Source organism: Nycticebus coucang, chromosome 6, assembly GCF_027406575.1.
Source record: "Nycticebus coucang isolate mNycCou1 chromosome 6, mNycCou1.pri, whole genome shotgun sequence".
NCBI lineage: Eukaryota > Metazoa > Chordata > Mammalia > Primates > Lorisidae > Nycticebus > Nycticebus coucang.
Genome location: NC_069785.1, coordinates 92,444,101 through 92,459,524, shown reverse-complemented (window position 1 = coordinate 92,459,524; position 15,424 = coordinate 92,444,101). Strand labels below are relative to the sequence as shown.

Here is a 15,424-nt window from a genome sequence, read left to right as displayed (position 1 = left end):
GTCTCTAAAAAAAAAAAAAAAAAATTATTTAAAGGACAACCAGACAGCAATTATGTTAAAAATAACCACCTTGTGCCATGTTCCCAGAACATAATATCATTGTGTGTGTTGACATGTTTTAAATACAGCCCTGACAATTCAAATTTATACATCCAGCAATAATCAAAGACAGATGTCACTATGCTTCTTTAGATCCAAGGATATGTTTTCAAAGACCTTTCAAGACAGAAGATTTTGTACATCACCTCTTACTCTGTACTTTGTTTTAGAGTGATGCTGCTTTTGTAAAAATATTTCAAGAATAATTCTAGGAAAGACAACTTTCTTATTATTTTATAAAAGGACTCTACTTTTCAAATAATTAACTTCTTTTTTTTTTAATGGCTCACACACCAAAAGTAGAGCCAAACTATCATGAGGAAGGCTCTTACCTGATGCAGTGAAATACAGTTAACTTTGTTTTTATTCAAGAACTCATTCTAACTCTATTCTGCTTAAAATATCTGAGACACTTAAAGTTCATGGTGAACCTGCTTGTTACTCTAAAAACTGACATGGACTTTGGTCAAAAGCAAGAAATCGTGAGCATTTGAAACGCTCTTACAAACTATAGCTCTGGACAATATTCAAAGAAAGCTTTTGGAAGATGCAAAGAGATGAATGGAAGAGAACTCACAAGGAATAACAAAAGAAGGAAGAAAGGAAAAAAAGGGAGAATAAAAAGGGGGGGAGGGAGAGCAAAAGCACCTCTCCTAATTCAGCCCGCAATCCGCATTCCAAAGAGGTGCCACCAACTCCAGCTGGGAAACACAGGCTTCCCCCTTCTTTGAGCGCAGTATTTAACAGAAAATCAAGCACAAAGTTGGGCAAATGAATGCTGAACTGTCTGCATCTTTCCCAAAAGGAAAACACAGTATAATTACAGAGACTTTCCATGGCTTTTTTTATCCAGGTAGCACAATGATCACTGATCAAACCATACTCTAAAGTCAGCTCCAGTGTGCATACAACTAACATGTACTTTATTGATTAGCAGGGATGAAATCTGTGAACGGTAAGATAAAGCACTGTTTCCTAAAAGTCATACATTAAGTTGTGGCAGAATTTGATTTTGTTTGTGAGTTCACTTATTTTTTGTCTTCCTTGTTTGTGGCTTTTCTTCTTTGTTTTTCTTTTTCTTCACCTAATTTTAATGTTCCAAGTCTTTTCAAAAAATGTTTACAAAAGTTTCCAAATCGTTGCTCTATCCAAGAGCAAAAAACTGATCATTCTTTTCTTTCTTTTCCAATAATCCACTTAATTTAGTATCTAAATTATTTTAATGAAGTTCCTAAAACATTTTATTCTCCATCTTTGCATACCAATGCAACATTAGATTATACATGGGATATATTTGGGAAATAATTTCTGGCCTTTCCCCTTAACTTTGTGTTTACTTTAAGTCTGCTACAAATACACACACTACTACTACCTGATGTTTCTAGCCACTAGGCACTTTGTGTTTTTTTAACAGCAGCCACTAGGCGTTCAATTCTATATGATCATACCTGAACTCGTTCATTACAGCAAAGACAGCAAAACTAAAATAGAAACACAGAGACCTCAAGGTTTATTATTTGTGGCTTCCCATTGGGATGTAAAGGGGACTTTTATAATGATGTCCAAATATTTTTGACTTCTTCCTTGAAAAGGAAAAAAATGCCAGCTTAATAATTAGAAGTATGTTGGGGCCAGGTGCAGTGGCTCACGCCTGTAATACCAAGCACTCTCAGCCAAGGCAGGTGGATTGCCTGAGCTCACGGGTTTGAGACCAGCCTGAGCTACAGCGAGACCTCGTCTCTAAAACTAGCTGAGCACTGTGGCAGGTGCCTGTAGTCCCAGCTACTTGAGAGGCTGAGGCAAATGAATCACTTAAGCCCAAGAGTTTGAGGTTGCTGTGAGCTGTGATGCCACTGCACTCTACCCAGGGTGACAAAGTGAGACTCTGTCTCAAAAAAAAAGTACATGTATTATCAGATTTCATCCTAAACTAAAAATAATGCAGTTGGATTGCTAACAAATGGTTAATATTTGAAGTCTTGGAACACACACACTCTCACAAAGAGATGAAGGGGGATAACTCTAAACAGAAAATTTTTCTCTCTTGTTTTTAATCTTGTAGTTTAAACTCCAAGCACCATGGAGAAGCACAACTGGCCTGACATTAATATGAAACACAGAGTCCTTTTAGAAGCAGAAAATGTAATAAAGATAGGTTTTCTAAAATCAAATCTTAGAGCTCTGACTACAGAAGTAAAACCCTGGCCTATGACTAAAGTTGCCAGCAGAATCCACACTCATATTACAAATCAAAAGCACTTGGAAAATATTTAGCTGTTTTATATTATTATGTCATTGTATGTAAACATATTGTATATTTTCCCAAAGATGAGAAAATGCAAACTACATAACACAGTTATATAAATACCTTATTTTTTATGGTAAGCATAAGCATCAATCTAAAATTAATCATAGTTCCCTCGGAACATGAGGTTGAGGGAACAATTCTGAGTTTTCTGGGACCTGCTAGGAGTCCTTGTTACAATATTAAGTTGATGCAGTTTTTCGCCAGGTTTGCGTATTAAACACTTTGTTTTACAATGCTGCAGAGTGAAGAAGCTTAAAGGCGGGTCAGCAGTTCAGGGGACTGGATGTCTGCAAGTCTCCAGAGGAAGACAGAATCAGTGAGCTTTTCCAGCACAGTCAGGATGGTAGTGACTACCCAAACACATCCATGAGCTCTATCCAAGGGCCAATTAGAACAACATTTGCACCTTACAGTGCTGAGGACGAACAACCATTGCCATGAGACTGACAATATTAAATGGCTCTTCAGAGAGAGATACTAAAATCAAAAGCTGCTAGATAAAATAGATAGCTGGGCTCCTGCCAGAAGCAGCCTGGGCAAATCTAATACATTTTCTAGAGTCGCCCTAATTTCTCAGAAATAAGGTTCCGAGAGAGTAGACGAAGGGTCAATAAACAATAGCCAGTGAGCTGAGTTCTGCCTGCAGCCTGTTTCTATAAATAAAGCTCTCTAGGTGCCACGCCTTTACCGTCCTGCTTGACTGCATTCCGCATTGTTAGAAATGAGTATTGGTGACAAATAAATACTTTGCAACCTGCAAAGGTAAAAATATTACTACTCGTCCTTTCCAGAAAAATTTGCCCATCCCTGGAATAGTTGATCATTAAGGTCTGTTGTTCAGTTCTGAAGTTGTGTTATGTTAAAGGAAAAGAAAAATCACAACTTTTCTAACATGTTACAAGCTGTTCCTGAGGGAGCCACAAGGCCGGGTTCAGGTTCTGGTTCTCTGCTAGTTCATTGAAACGTCCTGAGGTTGAGTATTTTTATGGTAAATGGGAAATTACCAGGTCAGCCTTATCTGACCAGAATTAAATCTCAAGAATTTAATTGGAAGATGTATAGAAAAAGACTCAGGTAATCCTCAAGTACCATTAAGACACTCACATATTATCATTATTTTTTCCATGGCATACATTCAGACACCCCTCTTAACACAAACCCTGAAAGAATGTATAAAATAAATAAAAGCATTAATCTAATTTCCTGAATCCATTTGTGCTGGGAAACATAAAAATATACATTTGATCTTAAAGTCCCCTGGGAAAATCTACACGGGAGAGAGAGGGATGGAAAGTCTGAGAAGGGTGGAGACCTCAGGGCATTGGTTCATCTCACAACAGACAAGCTGTGTGACATCACACAAGCCCTAATTAACAACAAGGATTAACTTTGATGACTGAAAAACGAGTTGCATTATGCTATTAAAATAACTTTTATGCTTAAACGTTTTCAGTAACATCTAAATTTTGAAGCTTGGATTTGACACTGCCTGCAATTCACTGGAACTTTTTTTTTTTTTTTTTAATACTTCTTGCTATGGCTTGACTGTTATTTTGAAGTTTAAACCTTAGGATGAAGGTATTAAGAGGTGACTACTGGGAGGTGACTACTGGGATTCCATGAGGGTGGGGCCCCTGTGGATGGGATTAGTGCCCTTAGAAAAGGGCTTAAAGGAGCTAGGTCAAACCCCAGGTCCCTTTGTCCCTTCTGTCCCTTTAGCCACATGAGAGCGCAGCAAGACAGTGCCATTTTGGAGGCAGGAGCAAGCTCTCACCAGACACCATGTCAACCAGCACCTTGACCTTGGAATTCCCAGCCTTTAAAAACTATGAAAAATAAATTTTTGTTGTTTATAAATTACCCACTCTAAGTTATTTTGTTGTAGAAGCATGAATGGACTAGACATGTCTCTTTCCTTAATTCCCACCCCACCCTCTATCCAGTTAATTGCCAACTTATATAAATGATATCCAGCAATATCCTTAAAAACGTCCCCGTTTCTTTTCTCATTGTCAATTCTGGCCATAATTCTTCTCTGGGTATACTGCAGCAGTTCTACAAGACATTTTTAGTTTCACTCTCCCCAGTTCACCCTACAATCTGTGACAGTGCTGACCTCAGTAAAGTCTGCTTCCCATGAAGGCAGAGAACCAAAGACTCCAGAGCCGTAACTCACGGTGCCGCCTCACCTTTCACCCAGGCATCCCTAACTTGTCCCTGTTGTGCCCTGAAGAAGCACCCCAATTTCAGCATCCATTTCTTTACTGGAGGCATACACGATGCTGCCTGGATTTGAGTTTTCTCTTTGCTGTTCTTTGCAGCTCTTCACATCTTTCCATCCACATCAAGTGCCGATACCTCTTCAGTCACACGGGGACCTCTCAACAAGATCTGAGCTTTCCTGGAATCCATGGAAGCTTGTTCTTCACTTATTCTTCAGAGTTTGGCCATCATATTACAGAGCCATAAGTTCATATGATTCCTGATATCAAGGATTTATTTCATGCATCAGAAGATACATCTATTATAACAGAATCAGAAATTTTATCTATATAGTAATTGTTAAATTTGAGCAGTGCATAAATACTCATTTGAATCAACTCCATATGTGTATAGGTGAGTGGTTGAAAAGAAGTATTTGAAAGAAAAAAAAAATCAAACAGTATCTTGTAAGTGGGTTGTTTGGATAAAGAGAAGATATTAAGCCTATTCAAGACAGAGGCAAGCTGCCCTTGTCCAAAGGTCAATCAATTCTGAGAGATGGGAGGATCAATACTGTGTGCTTCCATCGGGCTCAGCCACGCTCCTTCTGGACAATGCCAGGAGCAGCTTTAGAGACAGCAGAAATCTCTCTTCACCTTGGGGCATTCAGTCCAAGAAACACATTCATGTTAACTGACGACTCAATTTTAGAATTGTGGTAAAGTATACATAATATCAAATTCACCATTTTAACCAATTTTAAGCATACTGGGCTATGCATTAAGTATATTCACATTATTACATTATTGTACAACAATGTCCTTATTTTTTTTTAAAAAAAGAATACTTTTATCCTACATGAAAATAACATTCACCTGTTGTAGAAAATTTAAGGACAAAGAAGAAATAGAAGCCATCTGTGAGAGCACAGGTCTGCACTGCTTTGGTGTGAATATTATATCTTCCACAAGTTTGGCTCAAATATACATCATTTTAAAATTGGCCCTTTTATGCCTTTGACTTTTCAGAGCTGCCTTTCTAATTGCTATAGAAATATATAGCAAAGATAATATAGATACACTATATAAATATTTTCTCAAATCAGTGTTTCCTTTCCGTTTTCAAAATTTGTTCCCAATTTTTTAGTATTATAAATATAATGGCCAAACTCTGAAATTTATAATATTCTTTAGCTATCTTTGCACACACACAGGTAATTGCTGTAGAATTAATTTCTAGTAAAAGTGCAGGTATATTCTTTTAATGTGATGCAGATTACCGAATGTCCTTCAGAAAGGTTATTTCTATTTTTACTTTGAGAAGCTGTGTGTCTTCAGGATCACTTGAAATTATCATTCTATTTTATCTTTGCCAATTTGATAGGTGATAAATGACAAATCATTGTTGGTTCAGATGACATTTCTCTGATAAAGAGTGAGAATAAACAATTTCATATCTTAATTGAATATCTACTTTTAATTGAATTTTCCACCTCCTCACTCATTTTCTACCTCGGTGTCAATCTGCACTTATTGTTTATAACAGTTCTGGTGTATGAATAGCACCAGTAACATCCCAGCCTTATGTGTGGTAATGGTCTGCACTTTGATTTTTATTTGTGCTTTTTGTATTTTTTATAAAAATTACTTTATGGAAATAATCTAAAAAAAATGTTATTTTACATTTCAGTTCATATACTCAAGATATCTTTTCCAGAATAAAAAACAAAGCACTTACATTTTCTTAAGAAAAACGTGCAATATGAAGGAAAATTTTAATCTTCCACAAATCCTTAAAAGTGATTTCAGTGTCACTCACTGAAAAAAATTTCACCTTCCCAATTTATTTGAAAAATGAGTACATGACATAAGTCTTTAGTGCCCTCAGGCATAATTCTGGCCTTTTTAGTTTGACCATTGATCCAGAAGGCTCTGTGACATAACCAGAGAATTTGAATTATTGACGCTTTGTAGTTTTTTCCACTACCACAAAGAGCAATTCACTCCCCACACTAACGCTGCTTTCAAATTTGTCATGGTTATGCCAGACTTCTTATCAAAATAAATTCTGTAAAAAACCTGATCTGGGCATAAAACAAAATTCCATTGGAAGTTTATTTGGGATTACTGTACCTTAACCTGGGAAAAGTTGACAATTTATAATGCTGCATCTTTATATCCTGGTGCAGGATCTGTCACTCCGTTTATTTTAGTCCCCCAGGAAAGCATTCAGTTTTCTAAAATCTATTACGTTTCTTTTTTTTTTTTTAATTTGAACACCTGTAGTCTGCTTATTTTTTAGTTGAATTTTTTATTATTTTTGAGAAGTGAAAACATTATGTCTAAGTAATGAAGAATTTAATGATGAGCCCTTCTATAAATGTGAGCTGTGCGGTGCTAGGCAGCTTCCTCAATCCCATCTCAAGTTCAATTTCCTTGTCAGTAAAGTAGAGGTAAGTGGAGTACTGCACTCCCTGGGGTGCTGAGTGGGGCTGGAGAAGCTTAGCACAGCGCCTAGTACAGTGTGAGCAGCTGCGAAATAGTCACCTTTTATACTCATTGGATCGCAAAAAAAATTCTTTTACTTTAATACACTGAATTGTTTATCATTAAATATGGATACTGAATTCTAATGCTGCCAGAATTTATGAAGATTTTGAGACAGTTTCTTTTTCATTTTGACCTATTACGTGAAAAAGTAACATATTCAACAAGATTTAAGTACTCTCATAGTATTGAAATCAGAAGACCTTGCAATTGCCACAAGATCTATAAATTATACAGCTTGATTTAATTTGGTGATTTACATAACATCTATGTGTTTCTATTCATCGGTGAAGCTGCTTATAGCTTTATTTTTTGCATTGTGTAAGGTGTGCCTACCAGAATTTTACTTATTCATAAAATGGAAACTTTACAGTGTTTTACAATGCTCTTAGAAAATATTTCATTACATGAGAAGTATTTCACTTTTTTAGAATTTTAAAAACCGCTAAGAGAAATCACCTTCAAGCAGCATCATTTTGAATAATTCTTTGTCCATTTATTTCATATGGATATCAATTAAACTTTTAAGACAGGCACAGTGGCTCAAACCCATAGCCCTAGCATTCTGCAAAGTTGAGGCAAAAGGATTGTTCAGCTCAGGAGACGTGGTTGCACACCACTGTAGTCCCAGCTGCTGAGGAGACTGAGGCATGATAATTACTTGAGTTGGAGGTCACAGTGAGCTATGACAACACCACTGCACTCCAGCCCAGGCAACACAGTTAGACCCTGTCTCATAAAACACCACCAACAAAAATGTAGTGCTCATCACTTCTGAACTTTAATTTCTAGGGATCTGCACTAAGAACTATCTATTTATTTTTTTATTTTTTATTAAATCATAGCTGTGTACAATAATGCAATCATGAGGTACAATGTGCTCATTTTATATACAGTTTGAAATATTTTCATCAAACTGGTTAACATAGCCTTCGTGGCATTTTCTTAGATAGTGTGTTCAGACTTTTATATTCTACATTTAAAGTGAAAGTCTTTCTGTAAGTTTTGATTTACAACAAAGTTGATTGTGTAGCCAATTATATTCAGTAAAAATATGTTTTTATAAATTCAAGTAAATATCATACATGTTTTCAAATAGAATCAAACCCATCAAAAATACTAATTAAACATATCTGAATTATAAACTACCTGAAGGTCATTCAAAATGAACCATGATCTAAGTATGAGATGTGAATTATAAACTACCTGAAGGTAGTTCAAAATGAACCATGATCTAAGTATGAGATGTGAGAAGGAATATTGAATACAAATATTTATATACTTATTTATTTATTTATTTATTTATTTATTTTTGAGACCGAGTCTCAAACTGTTGCCCCAGTAGAGTGCCGTGGCACCATAGCTTACAGTAACCTCCAACTCTTGGGCTCAAGTGATCCTCTTGCCTCAGTTTTTTTTCTTTTTTAGTAGAGATGGGGTCTGGATTTTGCTCAGGCTGGTTGTGAACTCATGAGCTCAAGTAATCCACCCACCTCAGGATCCCAGAGTGCTAGGATTACAGACATGAGCCACCATGCTTGGCTGAATAAAAATATTTAGTAAATATCTAATTTTAACAAATAGTATTGGGAAAACATACATTCATGCAAAAGAATAAATATAGACCATTATCTTACACCATTTTTAAAAATTAACACAAAGTTGATTAGAGATCTAAATGTAATATCTACTCTTCTTCGGAAAATACAGGAAAAAACTTCATGAGACTGGACGTCTCCATGTTTTCTAACATATGACATCAAACTATAGGAAACAGATAGGATGACGTCAAACTTAACTTTTGTGCATCGAAGGACACAATTAACAAATAAGAAAAACAACCTATGGAATGGGAGAAAGTATTTCCAAATTATATCTTAGATAGGTGCTTACTACCTGGAATATATAAAGAATTCGTACAGTTCCACCACACCTAAAAGTATCAAATAACATAATTTAAACATGAGCAAAGAACTTGGAAAAACATATCTCCAAAGACGATACACTAACAGCCACCAACATATGCAAAGATGCTCAATTAATCATTAAAGTGCTCTCTAATCATCCAAACAAAATGTAAATCTAAACCGCAGTGAGATATCACCTACCTTGCACCCAGTAGGATGGCTATACTCAAAACAGCAGAAGATAGTAAGAGTTGGTGAGGGTGAAGAGAAGGTAAAATCCTTCACACTCCTGGTGAAATTTTAAGATGATGCAAGCACTATGAAAAAAGAGTATGGAGGTTCTTCAAAAAATGAAAAATAGAACTACCACATAATCCAGCAATCCCTCTTCTAGGTAGATACCCAAAAGAATTGCTCTCTGAAAGGTATGTGCACAGCCAGATTCACAGCAGCCAAGAGATGGAAGCAGCCCAGTTGTCCCTCAGCAGGTGAACGGATGAACAGAGTGTGGTGCACATAGTGGAACATCATTCTGCTTTCAAAAAGTGAGCAAATGTGGGTGAATTCTGAGTGAATTCTGAGGACACTACTCTCAGTGAAATGAACCAATCACAAAAGAACAAACCCTGAGAGGTTCTAATGACATGAGATCTCTCAAATTCATAGAGACAGAAAGGAGAATGATGGTTTGCAGGTACTGTGGGAGGGGAGAAAAGTAAATTTGCTGTTTAACGAGTATAGAGTTTCAGTTTTACAAGATGAAAAAGTTCTGGGGATCTCTCACACGGTTGCTTTCGCATGAATATACTTAACACTATTGAACTGGATACTTAAAAATGGTTAAGATGATAAATGTTATGTTTTTCACCTCAAAAAAAAAAACTTAGTAAATATTTCTACATCATAAAGTAAATGCTAAGTCCAAAAAACAATATTTCTTTTGTGTGATGGAAAAAGCAGGTATGAACAAAAATATAAAATAACATTTAACAAACGAAAAAGAAACATTTAACACGGGGATAAACTTTAAATAAATGTTCTAGGATCCTTTTATGGATTGGGGAGAAGATACCAATACTAATTAAATATAACTTTGTTAAGAACAATAGCTAGTAGGGAGAGGGTACAAAATAATAGAATATACACTTAACAATTTTAAAACCAGTAGAGAAGGGTGGTGCCTGTGGCTCAGTTGGTAAGGCGCCGGCCCCATATACCGAGGGTGGCGGGTTCAAACCCGGCCCCGGTTGAACTGCAACCAAAAAATGGCTGGGCACTGTGGCGGGTGCCTGTGGTCCCAGCTGCTTGGGAGGCTGAGGCAAGAGAATCGCTTAAGCCCAGGAGCTGGAGGTTGCTGTGAGCTGTGTGATGCCATGGCACTCTACTGAGGGCCATAAAGTGAGACAAAAAAAAAAAAAAAAAAAACCAGTAGAGAAAAAAATAAGAAAAAATAAACATAATTCAATATATAAGCAGACAAATAGAACAAAAAAAGAGGGGACAGGCTTGGTGCCTGTAGCTTAGTGGCTGAGGCACCAACCACATACACCAGGGCTAGCAGATTCGAACCCAATCCGGGCCTGACAAACAGCAATGACAACAACAACAACAACAATAAATAAATAGCCGGGCATTGTGGCAGGCACCTATAGTCCCAGCTATTTGGGAGGATGAGACAAGAGAATCACTTAAAGCCCAAGAGTTTGAGGATGCTGTGAGCTGTGACAGTACAGCACTCTACAGAGGGTGACACAGTAAAACTGTCTCAAAAAAAAAAATAAAAAGAAGGGGCATATGAAATGCAGACAGGAAAAACTAACACATTAACATCCACAATAGCTATAACCACAATGACCACTCTAGTTAAGCTAATACATCAACATCCACAATAGCTATAACCATAATAAACACACTAGTTAAAGACAAAACCTGCCATCATGGATTAAATAAAAAATAAACTGAATTGTACGTGGTCTAAAAGAGACACCCCTGAAACAAAAGATCTGAAAGTGATTGAATGTGTAAAGCAGAACAAAGATACACTAGGAAAAAATATTAATCAAAAGAAAGTGTAGCTTTATTAATATCAGACAAAATAGAGTTTAAGCTAAATCACAACCAAAGATAAAGAGATTCACTATATGATGTTAACAGTTTAATCCCTGAGGGAGATGTAATATTCTAAACATTTATTTATATAATGATATAGTATAAAATATATAAAACAAAAATTTACAAGAGTGTAAAGAGAATTAACAAATCTACTAAAAGTAAAAAATATTAGCATCCTTTCTATTTGATAGATCGAGCAGACACAAAAACTAATACAGTAAATTCAGCAAAGTCTAAGGTTACAAAATCAACATACACAAATCAGTAGCTTTCATAAATCCTGACACTACTGAAGCTGAGAATCAAATCAAAGACATAATACCTTTCACAGTAGCAACAGAGAAAAAAAAACATCTTGGAATATACTTAAGAAAGGAGGTGAAAGATGCTCCATGGGGAGGATTATGAAACACCGAGGAAAGAAAACGGCAGAGGATGTAAACGGATGGAAGAATACACCCTACTCACAGATCAGTGGAGTGTACGCCCCGCTCACAGAGCAGCAGAGTCTACACCCTGCTCACAGACCAGTGGAGTCCATGCCCTGCTCACAGAGCAGCACAGTTTACACCCTGCTCACAGACCAGTGGAGTCTACACCCTGCTCACAGAGCAGCAGAGTTTACACCCTGCTCACAGACCAGTGGAGTCTACGCCCTGCTCACAGAGCAGCACAGTTTACACCCTGCTCACAGACCAGTGGAGTCTACACCCTGCTCACAGACCAGTGGAGTCTACGCCCTGCTCACAGAGCAGCAGAGTTTACACCCTGCTCACAGACCAATGGAGTCTACGCCCTGCTCACGGACCAGGGGAGTCTATGCCCTGCTCACAGACCAGTGGCCTCTACGCCCTGCTCACGGACCAGCAGAGTCTATACCCTGCTCACGGACCAAGGGAGTCTATGCCCTGCTCACGGACCAGCAGAGTACATGCCCTGCTCACGGACCAGGGGAGTCTACGCCCTGCTCACGGACCAGGGGAGTATATGCCCTGCTCACAGACCAGTGGCCTCTACGCCCTGCTCACGGACCAGCAGAGTCTATACCCTGCTCACGGACCAAGGGAGTCTATGCCCTGCTCACGGACCAGCAGAGTACACGCCCTGCTCACAGACCAGGGGAGTCTACGCCCTGCTCACAGACCAGCGGAGTCTACGCCCTGCTCACAGACCAGAGGAGTCTACGCCCTGCTCACAAACCAGCAGAATCAACCTCATCAAAATGGCTGCACCATCAAGGTCATTTACTGACTCAATGAAATTCCCATTAAAATACCAACACCATTTTTTGCAGATTTAGAAAGAGTAAACTTTGCTCTAAAAATATGTTTTCGGCAATGGTTAAATGCAATGACCTCACTGTGTCCTAGACTTTTTAATTTTGCTATTCATAAATTCTCTATAGTGTATTTCTCATTCCTGAGTCACCTGGTTGAAGTTTTAGGGGATTTTTAGATCCCCATGTGGATCACCTTGATTTCCTTTTCTTGCCTGATTACTCTGGCAGAAACCTCTATGAAATGGGTAACTTCCAAGGTCATTCCAGCCTCAAGTTGTTTTGAAAACTGACATCAAGCAGATCGTCATAAAGGAGAGAACAGTAAGAACAGAATCAATGAAGAAATAACCTAATCTTTGCAAAGAAGAAAAACACATTTCTTGAAGAAAACATGTGCGTTAAGAAAATAATAAAAGACAGAATAAAAAAGGATTAGAATTGAAAAATAACAAAAATACTACATGCTGAGATGGTGGACGCCAGATAAAGTGTTTCTTAGTGGAAAATTACAGCCTAAGTGCCTGCTTGAAACTAATGTGTTAAATTTCCAATTTCAGAAGTTACCAAAAAACAAAACTAAACAAAACAAGAAAAACAGCAGTATGAACCCAAATATTAGAAAGAAGACAATAACAAAGATACAAGGGATGAAAATGAGTTACTATTATTCACTGGCCACTTACAACAATCCAATTTATTTACTAACCATCACAAATAATATTTTAAAATAACAGAAAAGATTCTAGATTTTTTTTGCGTTCTTCTTGTTAGCAATATTTTGGAAAATATAGCTTTATTGGTAACTATACATAAAATAAAAGTGAACTGACTTTGCAAGCTAATGATGTGGGTATTACAACTGGATAGGAGAAGCTTTTTTTCCCTATCTTACTGTTATGTATAGGAGACTAAGCACCAGGCTTGTAGAAGCAGTCACCAGTTCTTACGGGAGTGGATGGGAGCAGGACAATCTCCTAGCCAGCATGGAGATGTTTTGTGGCCTCGAGACAAGCCCTCAAGCAACTGCATGCGTTAATGAGATAACATGGGTCACTCAGGCTCCATGCCTGCGGTTCAAGCGGCTAAGGCACCAGCCACATACATCTGAGCTGGTGGGTTCAAATCCAGCCCAGGCCGGCCAAACAATGACGGCTGCAACCAAAAAGTAGCCGGGCATTGTGACAGGTGCCTGTAGTCCCAGCTACTTGGGAGGCAGAGGCAGGTTGCTGTGACCTGTGATGCCATGGTACTCTACACAGGGTGACAGCTTGAGGCTCTGTCTCAAAAAAAACAGATGGGTTACTCATTAGCAAGCAGGTGTTGAAACTTGGACATTTGCGGTGCAAGAGGGTGGGAGTTGAGCCCGTGGGGAAAGAGCACAAAGCGATCATTAAGCAGACAGTCCTTGTGCGTGGGCCCCCCACACCTGTTGTATTATGCTCCAATAAAAGGCCATAGCAGAGGTTACTCGAGGCTCTCCCTGCACCCTATGGGAAGCCCACCTCTTGCAAGCAAATACTTCTAAATCCGTGTCCTGACTGTTTTTATTCATGACGTGACAGGGTGCCACAGTGGCACTGACAGTTATGAGCTGATTCAATTTGACTAATCTTGTTCCTAAACTTTCCCAAACATTCTATAACATTTTCTTTTTTAAATATATTTTTATGACAGACATCTGGCATATAAGATTTTCTTCTAAAAAGCACGTAGAGCTATAAACTTGCTCTCATAATTTATCATCTTTTAAATCAGTGGTTCTCAACCTTCTAATGCTGCAACCCTTTAATACAGTTCCTGTAGGTCACGACCCACAGGTTCAGAACTGCTGTTTTAAATTTTTTTCCTAGATAACTTTTTAAAAATTAATATAACATTTACAAATACAAAAGTACTTAACATCCAATATCTAAAACATGAAAGAAAAAGTTGACAGGATTGAAGAGGGAGATAATTGCACAGTTCAATGGTCAAAGCAGAAGTCTACACTGCTGGAGTCTCAATATCAACAGAATAGGTAGGCAGAGACTCGACGCAGATACAGCAGCCCTCACCACTAACCACCTTAGTCTGACGACCATCCTCTAACATTCCACCCAGCAGCATCAGAGTACACCAAAGACCCAGAAATCTGCATGCCATTTGGCTGTGTTAATAAGAAATGTCCAGAAGTGACATTTTAAAGACAGATCAGTGGTAGCCTGGGGCTTGTATAAGAATGAGAACTGATGAAAACGAGCACAAAAGATCGTTTTTGGATGACAGAAAAAAATGGGTGGTGATGTTTGTATAATTGTGTAAATTTTATGTGCAATTGATGGGAGGAGGGAGGCCTAATGTGCACAATGCAAGGGTATATTTCAAAATAAATAAGAGCAAATTTTAAATGTCTTACCACAAAAAAAAACATTCAATTGTACACTTAAATGAGTAATACTTTGGGCGGTGCCTGTGGTTCAGTGAGTAGGGCGCCGGCCTTATACACCGAGGGTGGGGGGTTCAGGCCCAGCCCCGGCCAAACTGCAACAAAAAAATAGCCGGGCATTGTGGCGGGCGCCTGTAGTCCCAGCTGCTCGGGAGGCTGAGGCAAGAGAATCGCGTAAGCCCAAGAGTTAGAGGTTGCTGTGAGCCGTGTGACGTCATGGCACTCTACCCGAGGGCGGTACAGTGAGACTCTGTCTCTACCAAAAAAAAAAAAAAAAAATGAGTAATACTTTGATATATAAATTATGACTCAATAAAACTATTCAAGAAACAAAGCAAAAACACACATATTTGCTCAATATAATTTTTCTTTTTTTGAGACAGAGTCTCACTATGCCACCCTAGGTAGAGTGTAGTGGCGTCACAGCTCATAGCAACCTCAAACTCTTGGGCTCAAGTGATTCTCTTTCCTCAGCCTCCCGAGTAGCTGGGACTATAGGCACCCGCCACAACGTCCAGCTATTTTTTTTTTTCATTGTAATTGTCC

At 38.2% G+C, this 15,424-nt stretch overlaps 1 protein-coding gene across 1 annotated transcript in view; it reads right to left on the bottom strand.

The window, feature by feature from the left end:
- Positions 1-15,424, bottom strand: part of TLL1 (tolloid like 1) — a 255,849-nt gene that overhangs the window by 70,307 nt on the left and 170,118 nt on the right. The window lies entirely within an intron of this gene.